Here is a 15654-nt window from a genome sequence, read left to right as displayed (position 1 = left end):
CCCTTCCCTTCCCTTCCCTTCCCTTCCCTTCCCTTCCCTTCCCTTCCCTTCCCTTCCCTTCCCTTCCCTTCCCTTCCCTTCCCTTCCCTTCCCTTCCCTTCCCTTCCCTTCCCTTCCCTTCCCTTCCCTTCCCTTCCCTTCCCTTCCCTTCCCTTCCCTTCCCTTTCCCATGACCCCTATCCTGGGCTCCATCCCCATCCCCGCAGCCCCCACAGAGCCCTCAGCCGGGGGTACCACCCTTCCCATCCCCACCCCAGGGCCGGGGGCTCGCACCCCGCCTGGGCTCCCTTTCTCCCCCCTCTCCGTGGCAGGCGGTGGCTCATTTCATATGGGAAATGTCCATTTTGTTGCTACTTAAAAGCTGATTTACGGCGGCTGCATCCCAGCCCTGCCTTGGCCTGCGTTCATCCCATAATCTGCCCATTTCTCTTGGCAGCTCCGGCTCGGCCGGGCTCACCGGAGGTCTGTGCCGGGTGGTGGGAGCACCCGGCCCCCTCCCGCGGCCCCCGGTCCCCGGCCCCGCTCCCCCCGGCAGCCTGGTCCTCGTGCTGCTGCTCACAGCTGGATCCCATCTGCTTCGAGTGGATCCTGATGGCCCTGAGATGGCAGCGCCGGGCGATGCCTCCCATGTGCGGCAGCGGGATATGGGGGACCCGACGTCCCCAAAACGCCTGCCTGGAGGCCGTGGGGCTGGAGGAGACATGGGGACAGCGTGCGGGTGGCTTCGCATCACCCCAGCACAGGCAGGACCCCGCTTCCATCCACCCAAGGATGGGGCCCATGGGATCTATCCATCCTCCGTCCCGGACAGACCCCGTCGGTGCGTGGGACACGGTGGCAGTGCCAGGGCCGAGCCAAGGTCCCAGCCCGCCGGCGCTGAGCAGCGTCCCGGCTGGCCCGGCCCTCCCGCGTGCTCCTAATTAAATTTTACCCAACTATAAATCTTTTTGTTAAATGTAATTGAAAAACACACCTTTGGAATCATCACATTAACCCGGCATCCGCTTTATTAGAGTAATTAAAGCCTTTCTCAAGTTAGCGCCGGGCGGATCGGCCGGATTGTGCCGTAATCCCGGCAAAGCAAACAAGTTCAGAGCAAAACTAATTACATTTAGAGCAGCTGTGATAATAATCCTAATTCAACCCCATTTGGTGCCTAAAATCCGGTGATCCGGCAGCGAAAGCTGGGGCAGGAGGGGGGGAACGGGGGACGGCCATCTCTGCCCTCCAGCTTGTCCCCTGCCGGCAGCGGCGCCGGGGCTGGCAGTGGCCCTGGGTTACCCTGGAGCCTGAGGGGATCCCGGGGGGGGGGTCCCCGCTCTTGGTCACCGCCCCCCTCCCCATCACCCTGCCTGACCCCGTCACCCCTTGCCGGGCACTGCCGAGGGGCTGCGGCTCTGCCCCGGTGCCCCGGGTGGTGGCACCGTGCCCAGGCCTCCCCCGCCGTGGCCTCCCCGGGGACAGGGGGGGACCGGGCGGCCACAGCTGGCGTGCGCAGCCGTAATGGCCACGGCTGGGCTGGCACGGCGGCCGCACGCCTGCGGGCACACGGGCAGGAGCAGCTTGTGCACGGTTTGTCCTTGACTAGTCCCTGCGCGGCCGCCCCTGCCTGGCACTGCCCACCCCGCCACAAAGCCCCCCGCCGCCTGCCTGCAGCCGAGACCTCCCAGCTCATCACACGTGTGACGCCAAACCTTCGCCGGCGCTGGGGCTCAGTGCCGTAGGCCGGGTAGGGCATCTCCGGCGGGAAGAAAATGCTCCGTCGGGGTCTCCTCTCGGTGCCGGAGCCGGTGGGCACGGTGTTGGCACCGGCACTGGCAGCGCCGCGGCCGCGGAGCCGGGCAGGACACGGGAGGTTATTTCCATCCTCGCCGTTACCTTGGGGAACGTTTGCTACAAATGTACGTTGGAGCTTTTTTTTTCTTTTTTTTTTTTTTTTTTTTATTAAAGTTGCCAAAAATTTGTGTTAGCTAATGGCTTCTTAATTCTGCCTAAAATGAGGGAAGGAAAATTATGCCATTCATCTTGTATTGGTTTGAAATCACATCTGACAACTAATCGATCATACTGTGGGACATTAACTCCTTTGGATGGGGGCCCAAGCCGGCTCTCGCAGGCTCCTCGCTCCCGCGCTGGATTCATTTAACTACTTTACTGCTGGTATTTTGGCACGTGGCTCGGCGGGCTGGTTCCTCTCCGGTTGGTGCCGCTGAATTATTTGCCTTTCTCCGGATACAGCTGGCACCGTGCGCCGCATCATCATCATCCCCCCCGCCCCTTCGCGTGCTGCCGCCGGCGCCCTTCACCTGACCTTCGTCCCACATCCCCCCCCCCCCCCCCCACCTTATGGTGGGGTCCAGACCCCCCCTCACCATGTGTCTCCCCCAATTTGGGCATCGCTGGGGGAACTTTTCCTGGTGGTTTTTTCATGGGGACAAAAGGGTGGCCCTGGGGGATGACGATTGTAGAATCACAGAATGGTTTGGGTGGGAAGGGACCTCAAAGCCCCCCCAGTGCCACCCCCTGCCCTGGGCAGGGACACCTCCCACCAGACCAGGTTGCTCCAAGCCCCCTCCAACCTGGCCTTGAACCCCTCCAGGGATGGGGCAGCCACAGCTTCTCTGGGCAACCTGGGCCAGGCTCTCACCACCCTCAGAGTGAAAAATTTCTTCCTAAATCTCATCTCCATCTCCCCTCTTTCAGTGTCAAACCCTTCCCTCTCCTCCTATGGCTCCCCTCCCTCATCCAGAGTCCCTCCCCAGCTTTCCTGGAGCCCCTTTAGGGACTGGAAGGGGCTCTGAGGTCCCCCCGGAGCCTTCTCTTCTCCAGGCTGAACCCCCCCAACTCTCTCAGCCTGTCCTCCCAGCAGAGGGGCTCCAGCCCTCCCAGCATCTCCGTGGCTTCCTCTGGCCCCGCTCCAACAGGTCCACGTCCCTCTGATGTGGGTGGCCCCAGAGCTGGAGGCAGCACTGGGGGAGGTCTCCCCAGAGTGGGGCTGTCGTCACCCTCTGCCACCATGATGCCTCAAGAGTCTGGTGGACCCACAGAGATTTAGGGTGCCGGAGACAGTGACACTGGGCCAGGCAGGGTCGGATCCTGCCCCCCTCCATCCACTGCCACAGGGGAGCAGGGGGACAATGTGGTGGGGAAGGACCTGGGGGGACTCAGGGACCCCAAGGGACACTAGGGGGAGCAGCGGCCACAGCCTGGTCAGGAGGCTTATATACCCGGGGTGGGCGGAGCCAGGGGCAGGGGCTGTGATTGGTCAGAAGCACAAGCCCTGGCAGGGGATTGGCTGGAGGCATGAGTCCTGGATGGGGATTGGCTCAGGTCTGTCCCCATCCCTGGGACCAGGGGGGTCCCTGGTGGCCACCCTGTGATGGGACACCTGCTGCTGTGTCCAGGTGTGTCCTGGATGCTGATGCTGTGTCCTGCATCCCAGGGGACCCACCACCATCATCCCCTTCTCCATTCCTGTCACCAGGGTCACGGCCCCATGTCCCCCAGGGGGTCCTCAGTGCCACCGAGGTCAGTGGGTGCCCACAGAAGGACCACAGCAGGGTCTGCCCCCCACCCAGAGTGGGGAATGTAGGGACAGAGTCCCACCACCAGCCCCTTCTGGTGGCTCCTGGCTGAGGAAAGCCATCCCCACCCATCCACTCATCCATCCATCCCTCCATCCCTCCATCCATCCATCCATCCCTCCATCCATCCATCCATCCATCCCTCCATCCATCCATCCATCCATCCGTTCCTCCACCCATCCTTCCCTCCCTCCCTCCCTCCATCCATCCATCCATCCCTCCCTCCCTCCATCCGTCCATCCATCCCTCCCTCCATCCACCCATCCATCCATCCATCCCTCCATCCCTCCATCCCTCCACCCATCCGTTCCTCCACCCATCCTTCCCTCCCTCCCTCCCTCCCTCCATCCCTCCCTCCATCCATCCCTCCCTCCATCCATCCGTCCATCCATCCCTCCCTCCATCCACCCATCCAACCATCCATCCATCCGTTCCTCCACCCATCCGTCCCTCCCTCCCTTGGGTGAAACCCCTGTTGTGGGATCTAGAACCCACTCTGTGACATAGAACACTCCATGTGACACCCGTTGGGTGACCTGGAACCCCTCTGAGTGACCTATAATCCCTGTGTGTGCCCCCCATTGGGTGACACCTTCTCCCTGCATGTGGGTGTGCAAGGGGTGTGCACACTCATGTGTGTGCTGTGAGCTCACACAGAGCTGCACACCCCCGCTGTGGGTGGGGCCAACCAGGGTGTGGCAAGGATGGGTGGGGCCATGCAGGGTGTGGCATGTGTGGGTGGAGTCAAGCAAGGTGTGGTGGTGTTGGAAGGAGCCAGCAGGGGGGGCAGTGGGCTCTCCAGGGGGGGCTGGATCCACTCAGTGCTCCCATAACCCCGTCACCCCCTTGACCGACATCATCCCCTTCATCCCCACCACCCCCTTCATCTCCTTCATCCCCATCACCCTCATCACCTTCATCATCCCCATCGCCTCCTTCATCCCCATCACTCCTTCATCTGCTGCATCCCCACCACGCCCTTCATCCCCATCATCCTCTTCATCCCTATTATCCCCATCATCACCGTCACCCCATTCATCCCCATCACCTCCTTCATCCCCACCATCTCCCTCATCGCCCCCTTCACCTCCATCACCCCCATCATCCCCTTCATCCCCATCACCCCCATCCCCTCCTTCACCCCCTTCACCCCCTTCATTGCCATCACCCCCATCATCCCCATCACCATCATCACCCCCATCATCTTCATTGCCCCCATCACCATCATCACCCCCATCACCCCCTTCATCTCCATCTCCCCCATCACCCCCATCACCCCCTTCATCTCCATCGCCCCCATTGCCTCCTTCACCCTCATCATCCCCATCATCCCCATCACCCCCTTCATCTCCATCCCCCCATCACCTCCATCATCTCCTTCGTCTCCTTCACCCCCTTCATCCCCATCACCCCCTTCATCTCCACCCCCCCCCATCGCCTCCACTATCTCCTTCATCCCCATCCCCCTCATCCCCTCCTTTCCCCACCACCACCCTCCCCACCCTCAAATCCCACCCCCCTACACACCCCCCCCCCCCCCCCCCCTTACCCCCACCTATTTTCTCCGGGCGCGGGCGATAAAGACGCAGACCCCGAGCGTATGTCGGGAATCAGTGCCTGTCGCAGGCGCCTAATCTGTTTTTCTAAGCCGCCCACGAGCCGCGCGTTCGCCGAATTAGGCCGACAGCTGCTTACGGGGGTCCTCTCCCCCCCTTCCCCGCGCCCGCACCGCGACGCCTGCCGCAGATGCCGAGGCCGGGAGCGGCGGGTACCCGCCGCTCCCGGCCTCGGCATCTGCGGCAGGCGTCGCGGTGCCCGCCTCACACCTCCCCGGCACGCGGACACCGCCACACGAGGCTCACCAACCCCACCGGGGAGCCTGGCACCCATCGCGGATCCCGCGGGAATCCGGTGCGGGGAGTGTTTGTGCATGGAGGCGGGGGGGGGCACACGCATGTTCATCCTCTTCTCTTCCCTCTTTATTTTTTTATTTTTTTTATTTTTTTTTTTTTATTTTTTTGGATAGCAGTAGAATGCAATATGCAAATGAGATGGTTATTACCGCAATGTTCGTCAAGCTGAGCTGAGAAGACATTAATAGCCTGATGAATATGCATGCGAATTTGTTAATTAAGTTAATTATTCTGCTGAAAATGCATTCGTCTTCCAAGGACATTTTCCCAATGATTTTTACATGCTTCAGTCATTAGTCATGCTATATTTTATCAGGGAAATGAGTTTGCTTAAGTTGTTAAAAAAAAAAAAAAAAAGAAAAGAAAAGAAAAGAAAGAAAGAAAGAAAGAAAGAAAGGAAGAAAAAGAAAAACAACAACAAAAAAACCCAAAACAAACGAAAAGGGAGAAGAAAAGGGAAAACAAAGCACAGGAGAGGCTTTGGCGGGGGGGGGAACTTTAGGGAAGAGCCGGGGCCGCGGCTGCAGGTGGGTGCAGGTGGGTGCAGGCACCCCCCATCCATCCCCCCCCCCCCGCCCCGGTCTCCCCCCTTTTTCCCTCTGATGACAAACTTTTTTTTCCTTCTTTTTTTTTTTTTTTTTTTTTTCCAGTGCCAAATTTCCAACACATTAATTAATTGTTGTAGCCAATTAACTGTAGTTGTGCAAATGAGTTTAGCACTAATTACCATGCAGTGCCTGTAATCACATAAAAAACTTGCTGAGAGGTGGAGGGAGCCGGGGGGGGGGGGGGGGGGAACGGGGGCTCTGCCGGGGCGCGGGGGCAGGATCTGGTGGGGTGCGGTGCTTGGCTGGGGCTGGGGGACACCTCACCTTCCTGGTGACACCGGTGTCCCCAGGGGCTCGGCAGGAGGGGACCGGCCATGGCGAGGGTCATGCTGGGGCGAGTGGTCACAAGCAGGTTGTTGAGGGACTCGATGGTGGTGACACCCCCGTGTGCCACGCTGTGCCATGCCATGCTGTGCTGTACCATGCTGTGCCGAGCCGTGATGTTCTGTGCCACGCTGAGCCATGCCATGCTGTGCCATGCCACGCTGTGCCGTACCATGCTGTGCCGTGCCACGCTGTGCCGAGCCGTGCCGTGATGTTCTGTGCCATGCTGAGCTGTGCCATGCTGTGCCGTGCCACGCCGAGCCGTGCCATGCTGTGCCAAGCCGTGCCACGATGTGCTGTGCCACGCTGAGCTGTGCCATGCTGTGCCTTGCCTTGCTGTGCCACGCTGAGCTGTACCGTGCTGTGCCGTGCCATGCTGTGCAGAGCCGTACTGAGCTGTGCCGTGGTGTTCTGTGCCACGCCGAGCTGTGCCATGCTGTGCCGTGCCATGCTGAGCTGTGCCATGCTGTGCGGAGCCATGCCGAGCGGTGCCACAGTCTTCTGTGCCATGCTGTGCCATGCTGTGCCGCGACAGGAGAAAGGAGAGGGACACGTGGCACCGAGTGGATGCCCAGGGTGAGACCTCATCCCTCCTGGACCCCGTGGGCAGAGCTCCCGCAGCCCCCCAGCGCCTGGCATCTCCTCCTCTGGCCATGTCCCCTCTGGCCATGTCCCCTCTGCCCACCCTGGGACAAGGTGGGGACCTTCCTGTCCCCCCAGCCAGCAGTTTCTGCAGGTTTGGGGGGGGCAGGCCAGCGCTGAGCCCCCAGGGACCCCCCGGTGCTGGGCTGGCACCTCCCAGAGAGGGGCAGCCAGGGCAGGGGGCAGCCGGGGCTGTGTCCTCGCCAGCAGCAGGGCTGGGCGGCAGGCGGGCACCAGGGATGGGCTGGCACCCTGCCCGGCCAGAGGATTAGCCGTGCCATGGATACAGACTCCCCGGGGGCTGCTGCGCTGCCGGCCTGGGGCTCTGGTGGCACGGCACAGCATGGCATGGTGCGGCATGGTACAGCATGGCATGGCATGACATGGCATGGCATGGCACAGAATGGTGTGGTATGGCATGGTATGGCACAGCATGGCACGATACAGCACAGCATGGCATGGCAGAGCACGGTACAGGTCAGCATGGCACAGCGTGGCATGGCATGGTATGGCACAGCACGTCATGCCATGACACATCATGGTATGGCATGGCACATCATGGTATGGTATGGTATGGCACAGAATGTCATGATACAGCACAGCATGGCATGGCACAGCATGGCATGGCATGGCATGGTATGGCACAGCACGTCATGCCATGACACATCATGGTATGGCATGGCATGGTATGGCACAGAGTGGTGTGGTATGGCATGGTATGGCACAGCATGGCATGATACAGCACAGCATGGCATGGCAGAGCATGGTACAGGTCAGCATGGCACAACGTGGCATGGTATGGTATGGCACAGCACAGCACAGCATGGCAAATCATGTCATGGCACGGCACATCATGTCATGGCACATCATGGTATGGCATGGTATGGCACAGAATGGTGTGGTATGGCATGGTATGGCACAGAATGTCATGATACAGCACAGCATGGCACGGCACGGCATGGCATGGCACATCATGGCACGGCATGGCATGGCATGGCACATCATGGCACGGCATGGCATGGCACAGCACTGCATGGCACATCACGGTATGGTATGGCACGGTATGGCACATGATGGTTGTGGCACGGTGCCGCGTGGCGTGGCACCGCAGGAGGTGGCACATCGCAGGGTGGCATCGCCCCCCCCCCGCCCGGGAGGCAGAGGGTTAAGGCGGCCCCGCCGCGCTATAAATTTTGCATGGTGCGGGGGGGGGGGCGCTGGGCGGGAGCCAGGGGCTGTCTCTAGGTAACAATAAACACCCGGGCAGGAGCAGCTGGTGCTCGACTCTCTCTGCATCACAATGCCGGAATCACGCTAATAAACCCGCCCGCGCCCACCGCCCGCCACGGGCAGGGGACAGCCACGGGCAGGGGTCCGGCTGCCGTTAGGGTCTGACCGTGGTGAGGGTCTGGCCACGGCCAGGGGCCGGCCACAGCAAGGGTCTGGCCACAGCGAGGGTGTCACCGTGACGAGGGTCAGGCCGTGGCGAGGGTCCATCCACGGCGAGGGTCTGGCCACGGTGAGGGTCCGGCCGTGACCAGGGTCCGGCCGTGGGATGAGGGTCTGGCCGTGGGTCACAGCATCCCACCGCCACTCGCAAGGGAGAAGGGACAGGGACGGTGGCACAGGCTCCCGGTGACACATCCCGGGATGCCAGAACAAAAAGGTCCGGCAGCTCTGGCCGTCACCACCGCCACCGCCGCAGCAAAGGGCCGGGGTCTGGTGACACCACATTTCCCAGCACACGGTGGCCACTCCCCACGTGTGATGTGCCACCAGCTGTCCCCACCACCCTGACACAGCGGTGGCATTGGGGCCAGTGGCCCAAGCACCGGGAAGCCAGCCCAGTGCCATGGCACAGCCGAGCTGGAACCCCCCACCCCGTGACCTTCCCATCCCCCTGCCTGCGGCCGGTGGCTTCGAGGTGCCGGGGCTTGGCCACCACCACGTTTCGCACCTTCCGTGTGCCCGGAGCAGGGACCGGGTGCCCAGGGCTGTGCCCCCCCCACAACGTGCCCTTTGCTTCTCCAGGCAGACAGGAGGTGGGGGGCCATGGGGGGCCGTGGGGGGCCATGGGGAACCATGGGGGGCCGTGGGGGGCCACGAGGGGCCACGGGGGGCCGTGGGGGTCCAGCGGCGGTGGCGGTGCCGGTGCCATCCCTGCAGGCTGTGGTTCGCATTCCAGCGCAGGAGGCAGCTGTGCCGCAACCCCGGCGCGGCCCCCCCAGCGCCACTAAATATTAATGCCTGCCCTACATTGCGCCGCGGCACCTGCCACGGGCCAACCCCCTCGGCCCCCCTCCAGGTCCCCCCCCCTCGGCCCCTTGCAGGGCTGGGCAGCTGCCCCGGCCCCACCGCCCAGCCTGGGCCCCCCAGGGATGTACCAGAAGGTGTGGGGGGGATGCGCCGCAACCAGCTGTGCCCCCCCCCTCCCCAGGGCTGAGTGGGAGGAACAAAGCGAGGGGGGGCACGGTGGGGGGCAGCGGGCACTGACACCCCCCTGTGGCGGGGGAGGCTGGGGGGCAGAGGGGCTGTGTCATGGGACAGGGTTGGGGGCTGCCCTGGGGGTTCGGGACTCCCACCCTGAGCTGGGGGTCAGATTTGGAGGGGGGGTTGCCGGTGAACACCATGGCGAGGGTGGCTCTGCCTCCTGCCACGCTCCCCCCCCAGCAAAACACCCCCATTGCCGCCACCAACCGCAGCTGAGGACGTGCCGCTCATCACACGTGTGGCAAGAGGCACCAGGGGTTGGGGGGTGGTGGCTGTGCCCCCCCCCCCAAGTGCCCGCCTTGAGCCCCAGCCAAAAGTCCAGAGCCGAAAAGTAGGGGGTGATTGATGGCAGCGTTTGGCGGGTAAGAGCACCCCGCGGCCCAATCCGCCCACCGTCCCCAATTCCTCCCCTGCCCCTCTTCAGAGATCCTGTTGTCTCATGTTGGTCCCGGAGGCACCATTAATTAAAAATACATCCAATTAAATGGCAGGTGAAAGCGTGCAGGCGCAGGCCCTCCCCCCTGACCCCCCCACCCCCCCCCCCCCCTTTTTTCCTCCTCGCCTTGGCTCAGCTGCGCCGGCGGCAGGGAGGGCGATGCGCCGGGTCGGGGTACGGTGCCAGGACCTGTCCCCGCTGCCACCGGCTGCCCTGTCACCGTACGGGTGCCCGCTGCGGCCCCCAAAATGCTGGGGTACAGCAGAGTTGGGGGGGATCACCCTGCCCCTGCCCCCCTCCCGCAGGGGACGCGGCAGGAGGGGACCACAGTGGGCACGATGAGGGGAACGTCCCCCAAAACGAGGGGTGCTCAGAGGGGCACGGGAGCGCTGGCACGGCCACCGCCTCGGCGTGGGGACACGGGGACGTGGGTGGACACCGGCCGCAGGGCTGCAGCATCCCTGGGAGGTGGCACCGAGGGGGGTACACGGGGGGGTGGGAGGAGGGGGGGACTGGGGAACCCCCCGGGCTGCGGCGGCTTCGCTTTCCCGCTAATTGGAGATGTTAATCTCGGGCGCCTTCCCCGCTCGGGGGGCGCTGGCAGGAGGCACCAGCTGTGCCGCGCCGCCACCCCCGCCTTTTTAATCAAGCTGCCGGGTTCGGCGGGGCGGGGGGCACGGGGGCTCGCCGGGCCAGGTGGCCCCGTGGCACAGGGGACAGGGAAGGACCCTTCCCAAAGAAACCCCCACCCACCCCCAACCAAATCCCACCCGTGCCAGGTGAACCCCATCCATCCCTTGTGCCAAAGGGCACGGCCTGGTGACACCATCCAAAATGCCACCGCCAGTCCCCTCAAAACACCATCCCAGTCCCACGGGGTGGAAAACACTGCATCCCATGGGATGGGAAGCACTGGAAGGGAGGGGTCACGCGCCCCATCCTTCCCCCCCAAAACCATCCATCCTCCACCCTTGGCACATCTCGGCCTCCATCAACCTCCACGTTTTTCCGGCGGTTTTATCCCCCCCACCCCCGGTTCCTTTTCAATCCTTTTTATTTTTATTTCCACCCCCCCCCCCCCCCAAAAAAAAAAAAAACCCAAACCCAAATGCCAAGGGAAGATGGTAACGGGTTTTTTTTTTTTTTTTTTTTTGGAAGGAAAACGTCTAAATCGCAAGGAAAAAAAAAAAAATTAAAAATCCCTTTCATGCCGACAGCCGGAGCAGCTGGAAGGACAAATATAGCCGGGGAGGAGGATGGGGACGCGGTGGGAGGTGGTGGCCGTGCCGAGAGCGACACCTGGTGACTGGCGGACACGGACACGCGTGTTCACGCATGTGCCCGCGCCCCCCAGGTGCGCGCACACGCGTGTTCACGCGTGTGCGCGCACCTGGGGGACGCGGGCACATGCGTGAGCGGCCGTGGGAGTGGGGACACGCGACCCGCCCCGAGCTCCAGCGCCTTCGTGGGAAGACCCCCCCTCAACTCCTCCTCCTCCTCCTCCTCCACCAGTCCTCACCAGTCCATCCCCATGGGCACACTGGGAGAAAAATCGAGCACGTGCCGGGCTCACCGTGCCAACATGGTTGACGTCTGGGATGCCGGGCATCACCGCGATCGATATGTGGGGCACCAGGATGCCGGGCATCACCGCGGTTGATATCCGGGATGCCAGGCATCACCAAGATCAATATCTGGGATGCTAAGGTACCAGGCATCACCATGGTTGATGGCCAAGGTGCTGGGCATCACCATGGCTGGTATTTGAGGTACCAGGGTGCCGGGCATCACCACGGTTGATATCTAGGGTACCGGGATTCCGGGCATCACCATGGTTGATATCTGGAGCACTGGGATGCCGGGCATCACCACGGTTGGCATCCAGGGTACCAGGATTCCAGGCATCACCATAGTTGATATCTGGGGCACCAGGATGCCAGGCATCACCATGGTTGATATCCAGGGTACCGGGATGCTGGGCATCACCATGGTCAATATCTGGGATGCCAGGCGTCACCATGGTTGATATCTGGGTGCCAGGCATCACCATGGTTGATATCCGGGGTACCGGGATGCTGGGCATCACCATGGTCAATATCCAGGGTATCAGGATGCTGGGCATCACCATGGTTGGTATCCAGGTTGCCAGGATGCTGGGAATCACCATGGTCAATGTCTGGGATGCTGGGCACCACCGCAGTCGATATCTCAAGTACTGGGATGCTGGGCATCACCACGGTTGATATCCGGGGTACCAGGATGCTGGGAATCACCATGGTTGATATCCAGGGTACCAGAATGCCAGGCATCATGACAGTCGGTATCTGGGATGCTGGGCATGACCATGGTCGATATCCGGGGTACCGGGATGCTGGGAATCACCACAGTCGATGGCCGGGATGCTGGGCATCACCATGTCCAATGCCTGGGATGCCGGGCATCACAGCAGTTGATATCTGGGGCACCAGGATGCCATGCATCACCATGGTTGGTATCCAGGATACCTGGATGCTGGGCATCACCACGGTCGATATCCGGGATGCTGGGGATCCGGGATGCCAGGCAGACATGGAGCCCGCCACGACCCCCGTGCCGGGATGAGCCGGCGTGAGGAGCGAAGGAGGGTTGTGCCGGATGCCGAGGGCTCGGCTCGGAGCCAGGAACGACGGAGACGGAGCAGCCGGGGAAGAGCCGCGGCTCCGCCGAGCGTAACCCAAGGGGGGCAGAGGCGAAGGCCCGGAGATTTACAAGCGCCCGGTTGCACCGGTGCAGCCCCCCCCCTCTCTCCCCCCCCCGCAGCCATTTGGCACCGCAGCTGCCACCGGCCGGGAACTTCAGCGCGAAAAAGAAATTAAATCGAATAAAAGGCTCTGGTCACCTTGGGCGGAGGCGGCGAGCGGGGACGCCACGGGAACGCGGGGCAACCTGGGGACGGCCGTGGCCACCGAAGGGCTTTGTTCGCCCACCACGGAGCCCCGGGCCGGCGTCGTGCCGGGGCAGGGAGCCTTTTGGGGTGTCGGGGCGACGCCGGGAGCAGCGTGGCCGGGTCCAGCCCCGGGCAGGGAGCGGGAGGATGGATTAGGGACCCAGCCGACTGCACGGCTCCCAGCTGCCCCGCTCATAAATCAGGAGGGGGCGGCCGGCGGGGGCTCCTCGCAGGCTCGCTCCCCGCTTTCAGAAGGCAAAGCGAAGCGCCTCGGCCGCCTCCGCCCCCCCCACCATCTGCACAGGGATATATTTTAAGACGTGTCAGCGGCAGGGATGCTAAACCAGGCGAAAGGAGAGCGAGAAAGCCGGGGCTGGAACGGGAGATGACGGCCGGGTTCTGCCGAGAGGGAGGCACGGCCACGGGGTGGGGACCCCCATCGTGTGGGGACCCCCGGAATGAGACCCAGAGCCCCCCCCGGGATCTCTCTCTGTCCCCCCCTTCCCCAGGCAGGGTCACTGGAAGAAGCAATGGAGGATCTGGCTGATGCCGGAGAGCAAACGGAGCCCCGGGAGCAGGACCGGGCACCGCCTGCAGCTTCCATGGCTCCTGCCATCCCCGATCCTGCCCCTTCCTGTGCCCGGGGGCTGGGGCAAAGCCTCCTCCAGCCCCCCCGGGAGCCAGGACCGGCCTAGAGGAACACCAGAGGGAGATGGATGGATGGATGGATGGATGGATGGATGGAGACACAGACGCTCAGCAACTGCTCCCTCCCCGTGCCCTCAGGGCTGGAGCAGAATCTGTCTCCCAGAGCACCCCGGGGTCCTCTCCAGAGGCCAAGGCAGCAGGGGTGGGGGGGGGGGGATAGAAGCTGGGGAAAGGTTTGGAAACAAACCTAAATCCCATATTTTCCCCTCCTAACCCCCACGGCACCGTCTCCCCTCCCGGCTTCGCTCCAGCTTTCCTCTTTCCTACCCCACCCCAGCCCCAGCATCGCCCACCCAGCCGGACACCAGCACCCACGGGTGACAGCCGCCAGCCTAACGAGGGCTCGGCCCTGATCTCAATTAGCAGAGGGCTAATTTGGGGGCTTACAGAGGTTGCCTGGCTGAGGGCTGGCAATGCCAAGTCCCGGCCACCCCGGCACTGGGGCTGAGCTCACCCACTGGCACCAGGGAGTGCAGAGCGAGGGGAAAAATGGCTTTTTAAGAAAAAAAAAAAAAACCCAGTTACGGTGTGATTTGCAAAGGCTACAGCGAGCAGCGCGGTCGTTCAGTGCAACGGAGCAAAAAGGCAATACAGTAACAGGAAATATTTAATTAATTTTTTTTTTTTTCCAATCTCCACTTTCCATTTTTATAAACTGAAAAGAAAAAAATTTAATATATTACAAAATATCTGTACAGAGACAAAGGTACAACCGAAAAAAGGCGCGCTCAGTCTCAAAAGGGAACCGGGGAGAGGGACAGCAAGAGTCTTACCGGGCGCTTCTCCGCCGGGTACCGGGCTGCAGCGGGGGAGACATCGGCATGAAACCCAACCCCAGCCGTGGGGAGGAAGGAAAGGGGGGGACGAGGTGCCACCGAAGGATTTTGTCACCTGCACCACCTTTTAAATCCTTTTAAATGCATGTTTCCCCCCCACGTCCCCCGGTAAGTCCTTTTGTCTTCTTTGTACAGAGACTCTTCAAGAAAAATAAAAAGAAAAATAATGAAGAAATAAAGCGGAGGTGCTGCTGGGAAGGACCCAAGTGGCCCCCAAGTCCTGGGGGAACGGGCCGTGTCCCGGCCAGGCTGGTCCCCCGCCTCATCCCCATTGCAGGGATTGGAAGCCTCTTGCTGGAACCAGTTAAGAAAAGCCACTGGAGATGGAGAGGTGGCCCCTGCCCCAGCTCTGCCCAAACCCCAGCGGTTTGGCAGAGGGAAGGGTGAAAACCACCTTCTGCAGGAGCCCAGGGCACCTCCCGGCCCCGTGGGGACAGAGGGCAGGTGCCATCGGCCACCCCGGAGCAAGGGACAGAAGCTGGGGATGTCTGTCCTTTGCTCCAGGTGGGACAGAGGGACAGGAGCCCACCCTGCAGCCACCTTTAGGTCCTCGGCACCTTTTTCAGCCCCTGCTCCAAAATGAAGCGGTGCCGGAGAAGTGTCCCCGGGGGCTGGATGCTCCCGGGAGCCGGCGCGGGGACCTGGCATCTCCGACACCAAAACTGGGACAAGCCCACCCTAAACTGTCCCTACAAGCGGGACCCCAGGGCTGGGGGACACCGGCACCAAGGACACGGGGGCTGCGGCGCCGGGTTTTGGGGAGGCGCCAGTTTGGAAAGACAATAAATAGGCAGCGGGTTCCTAAGAGGATTGAGCCCTGGAACACGACTTTTTTTCCTTCCAATTTGGATGGAAAAAAAGAAAAAAGCCAGAACAACAACAACAAAAGATTCCAGCCCAGAGCAGAGCTGGCAGCTGCACGGTGGAAGGACAAAAAAAATATAGAAATTAAAAAAACCCCTACCCCTCAAGAGGTGACTGGTTTATTTGGTGCTCCCGGCATCTCACAGAACTGCTTTTTTTTTATTTTTTTTTTTTTTTTTTTATTTTTCCCTGCACATCAGGCATGAACCAGCAATTAAAAAAAAAACAACCAACCAACCCCAACACAACCAAAACCCAACAAATTTACACTTGGAATTCTGCAAAGTGTCTCTCCTGGGTGCTCGCTCGACGCTCCGAGAGGC

This window comes from Numenius arquata, chromosome 23 (assembly GCF_964106895.1).
Source record: "Numenius arquata chromosome 23, bNumArq3.hap1.1, whole genome shotgun sequence".
Taxonomy (NCBI): Eukaryota; Metazoa; Chordata; class Aves; order Charadriiformes; family Scolopacidae; genus Numenius; species Numenius arquata.
This window is presented reverse-complemented; position numbering follows the sequence as displayed.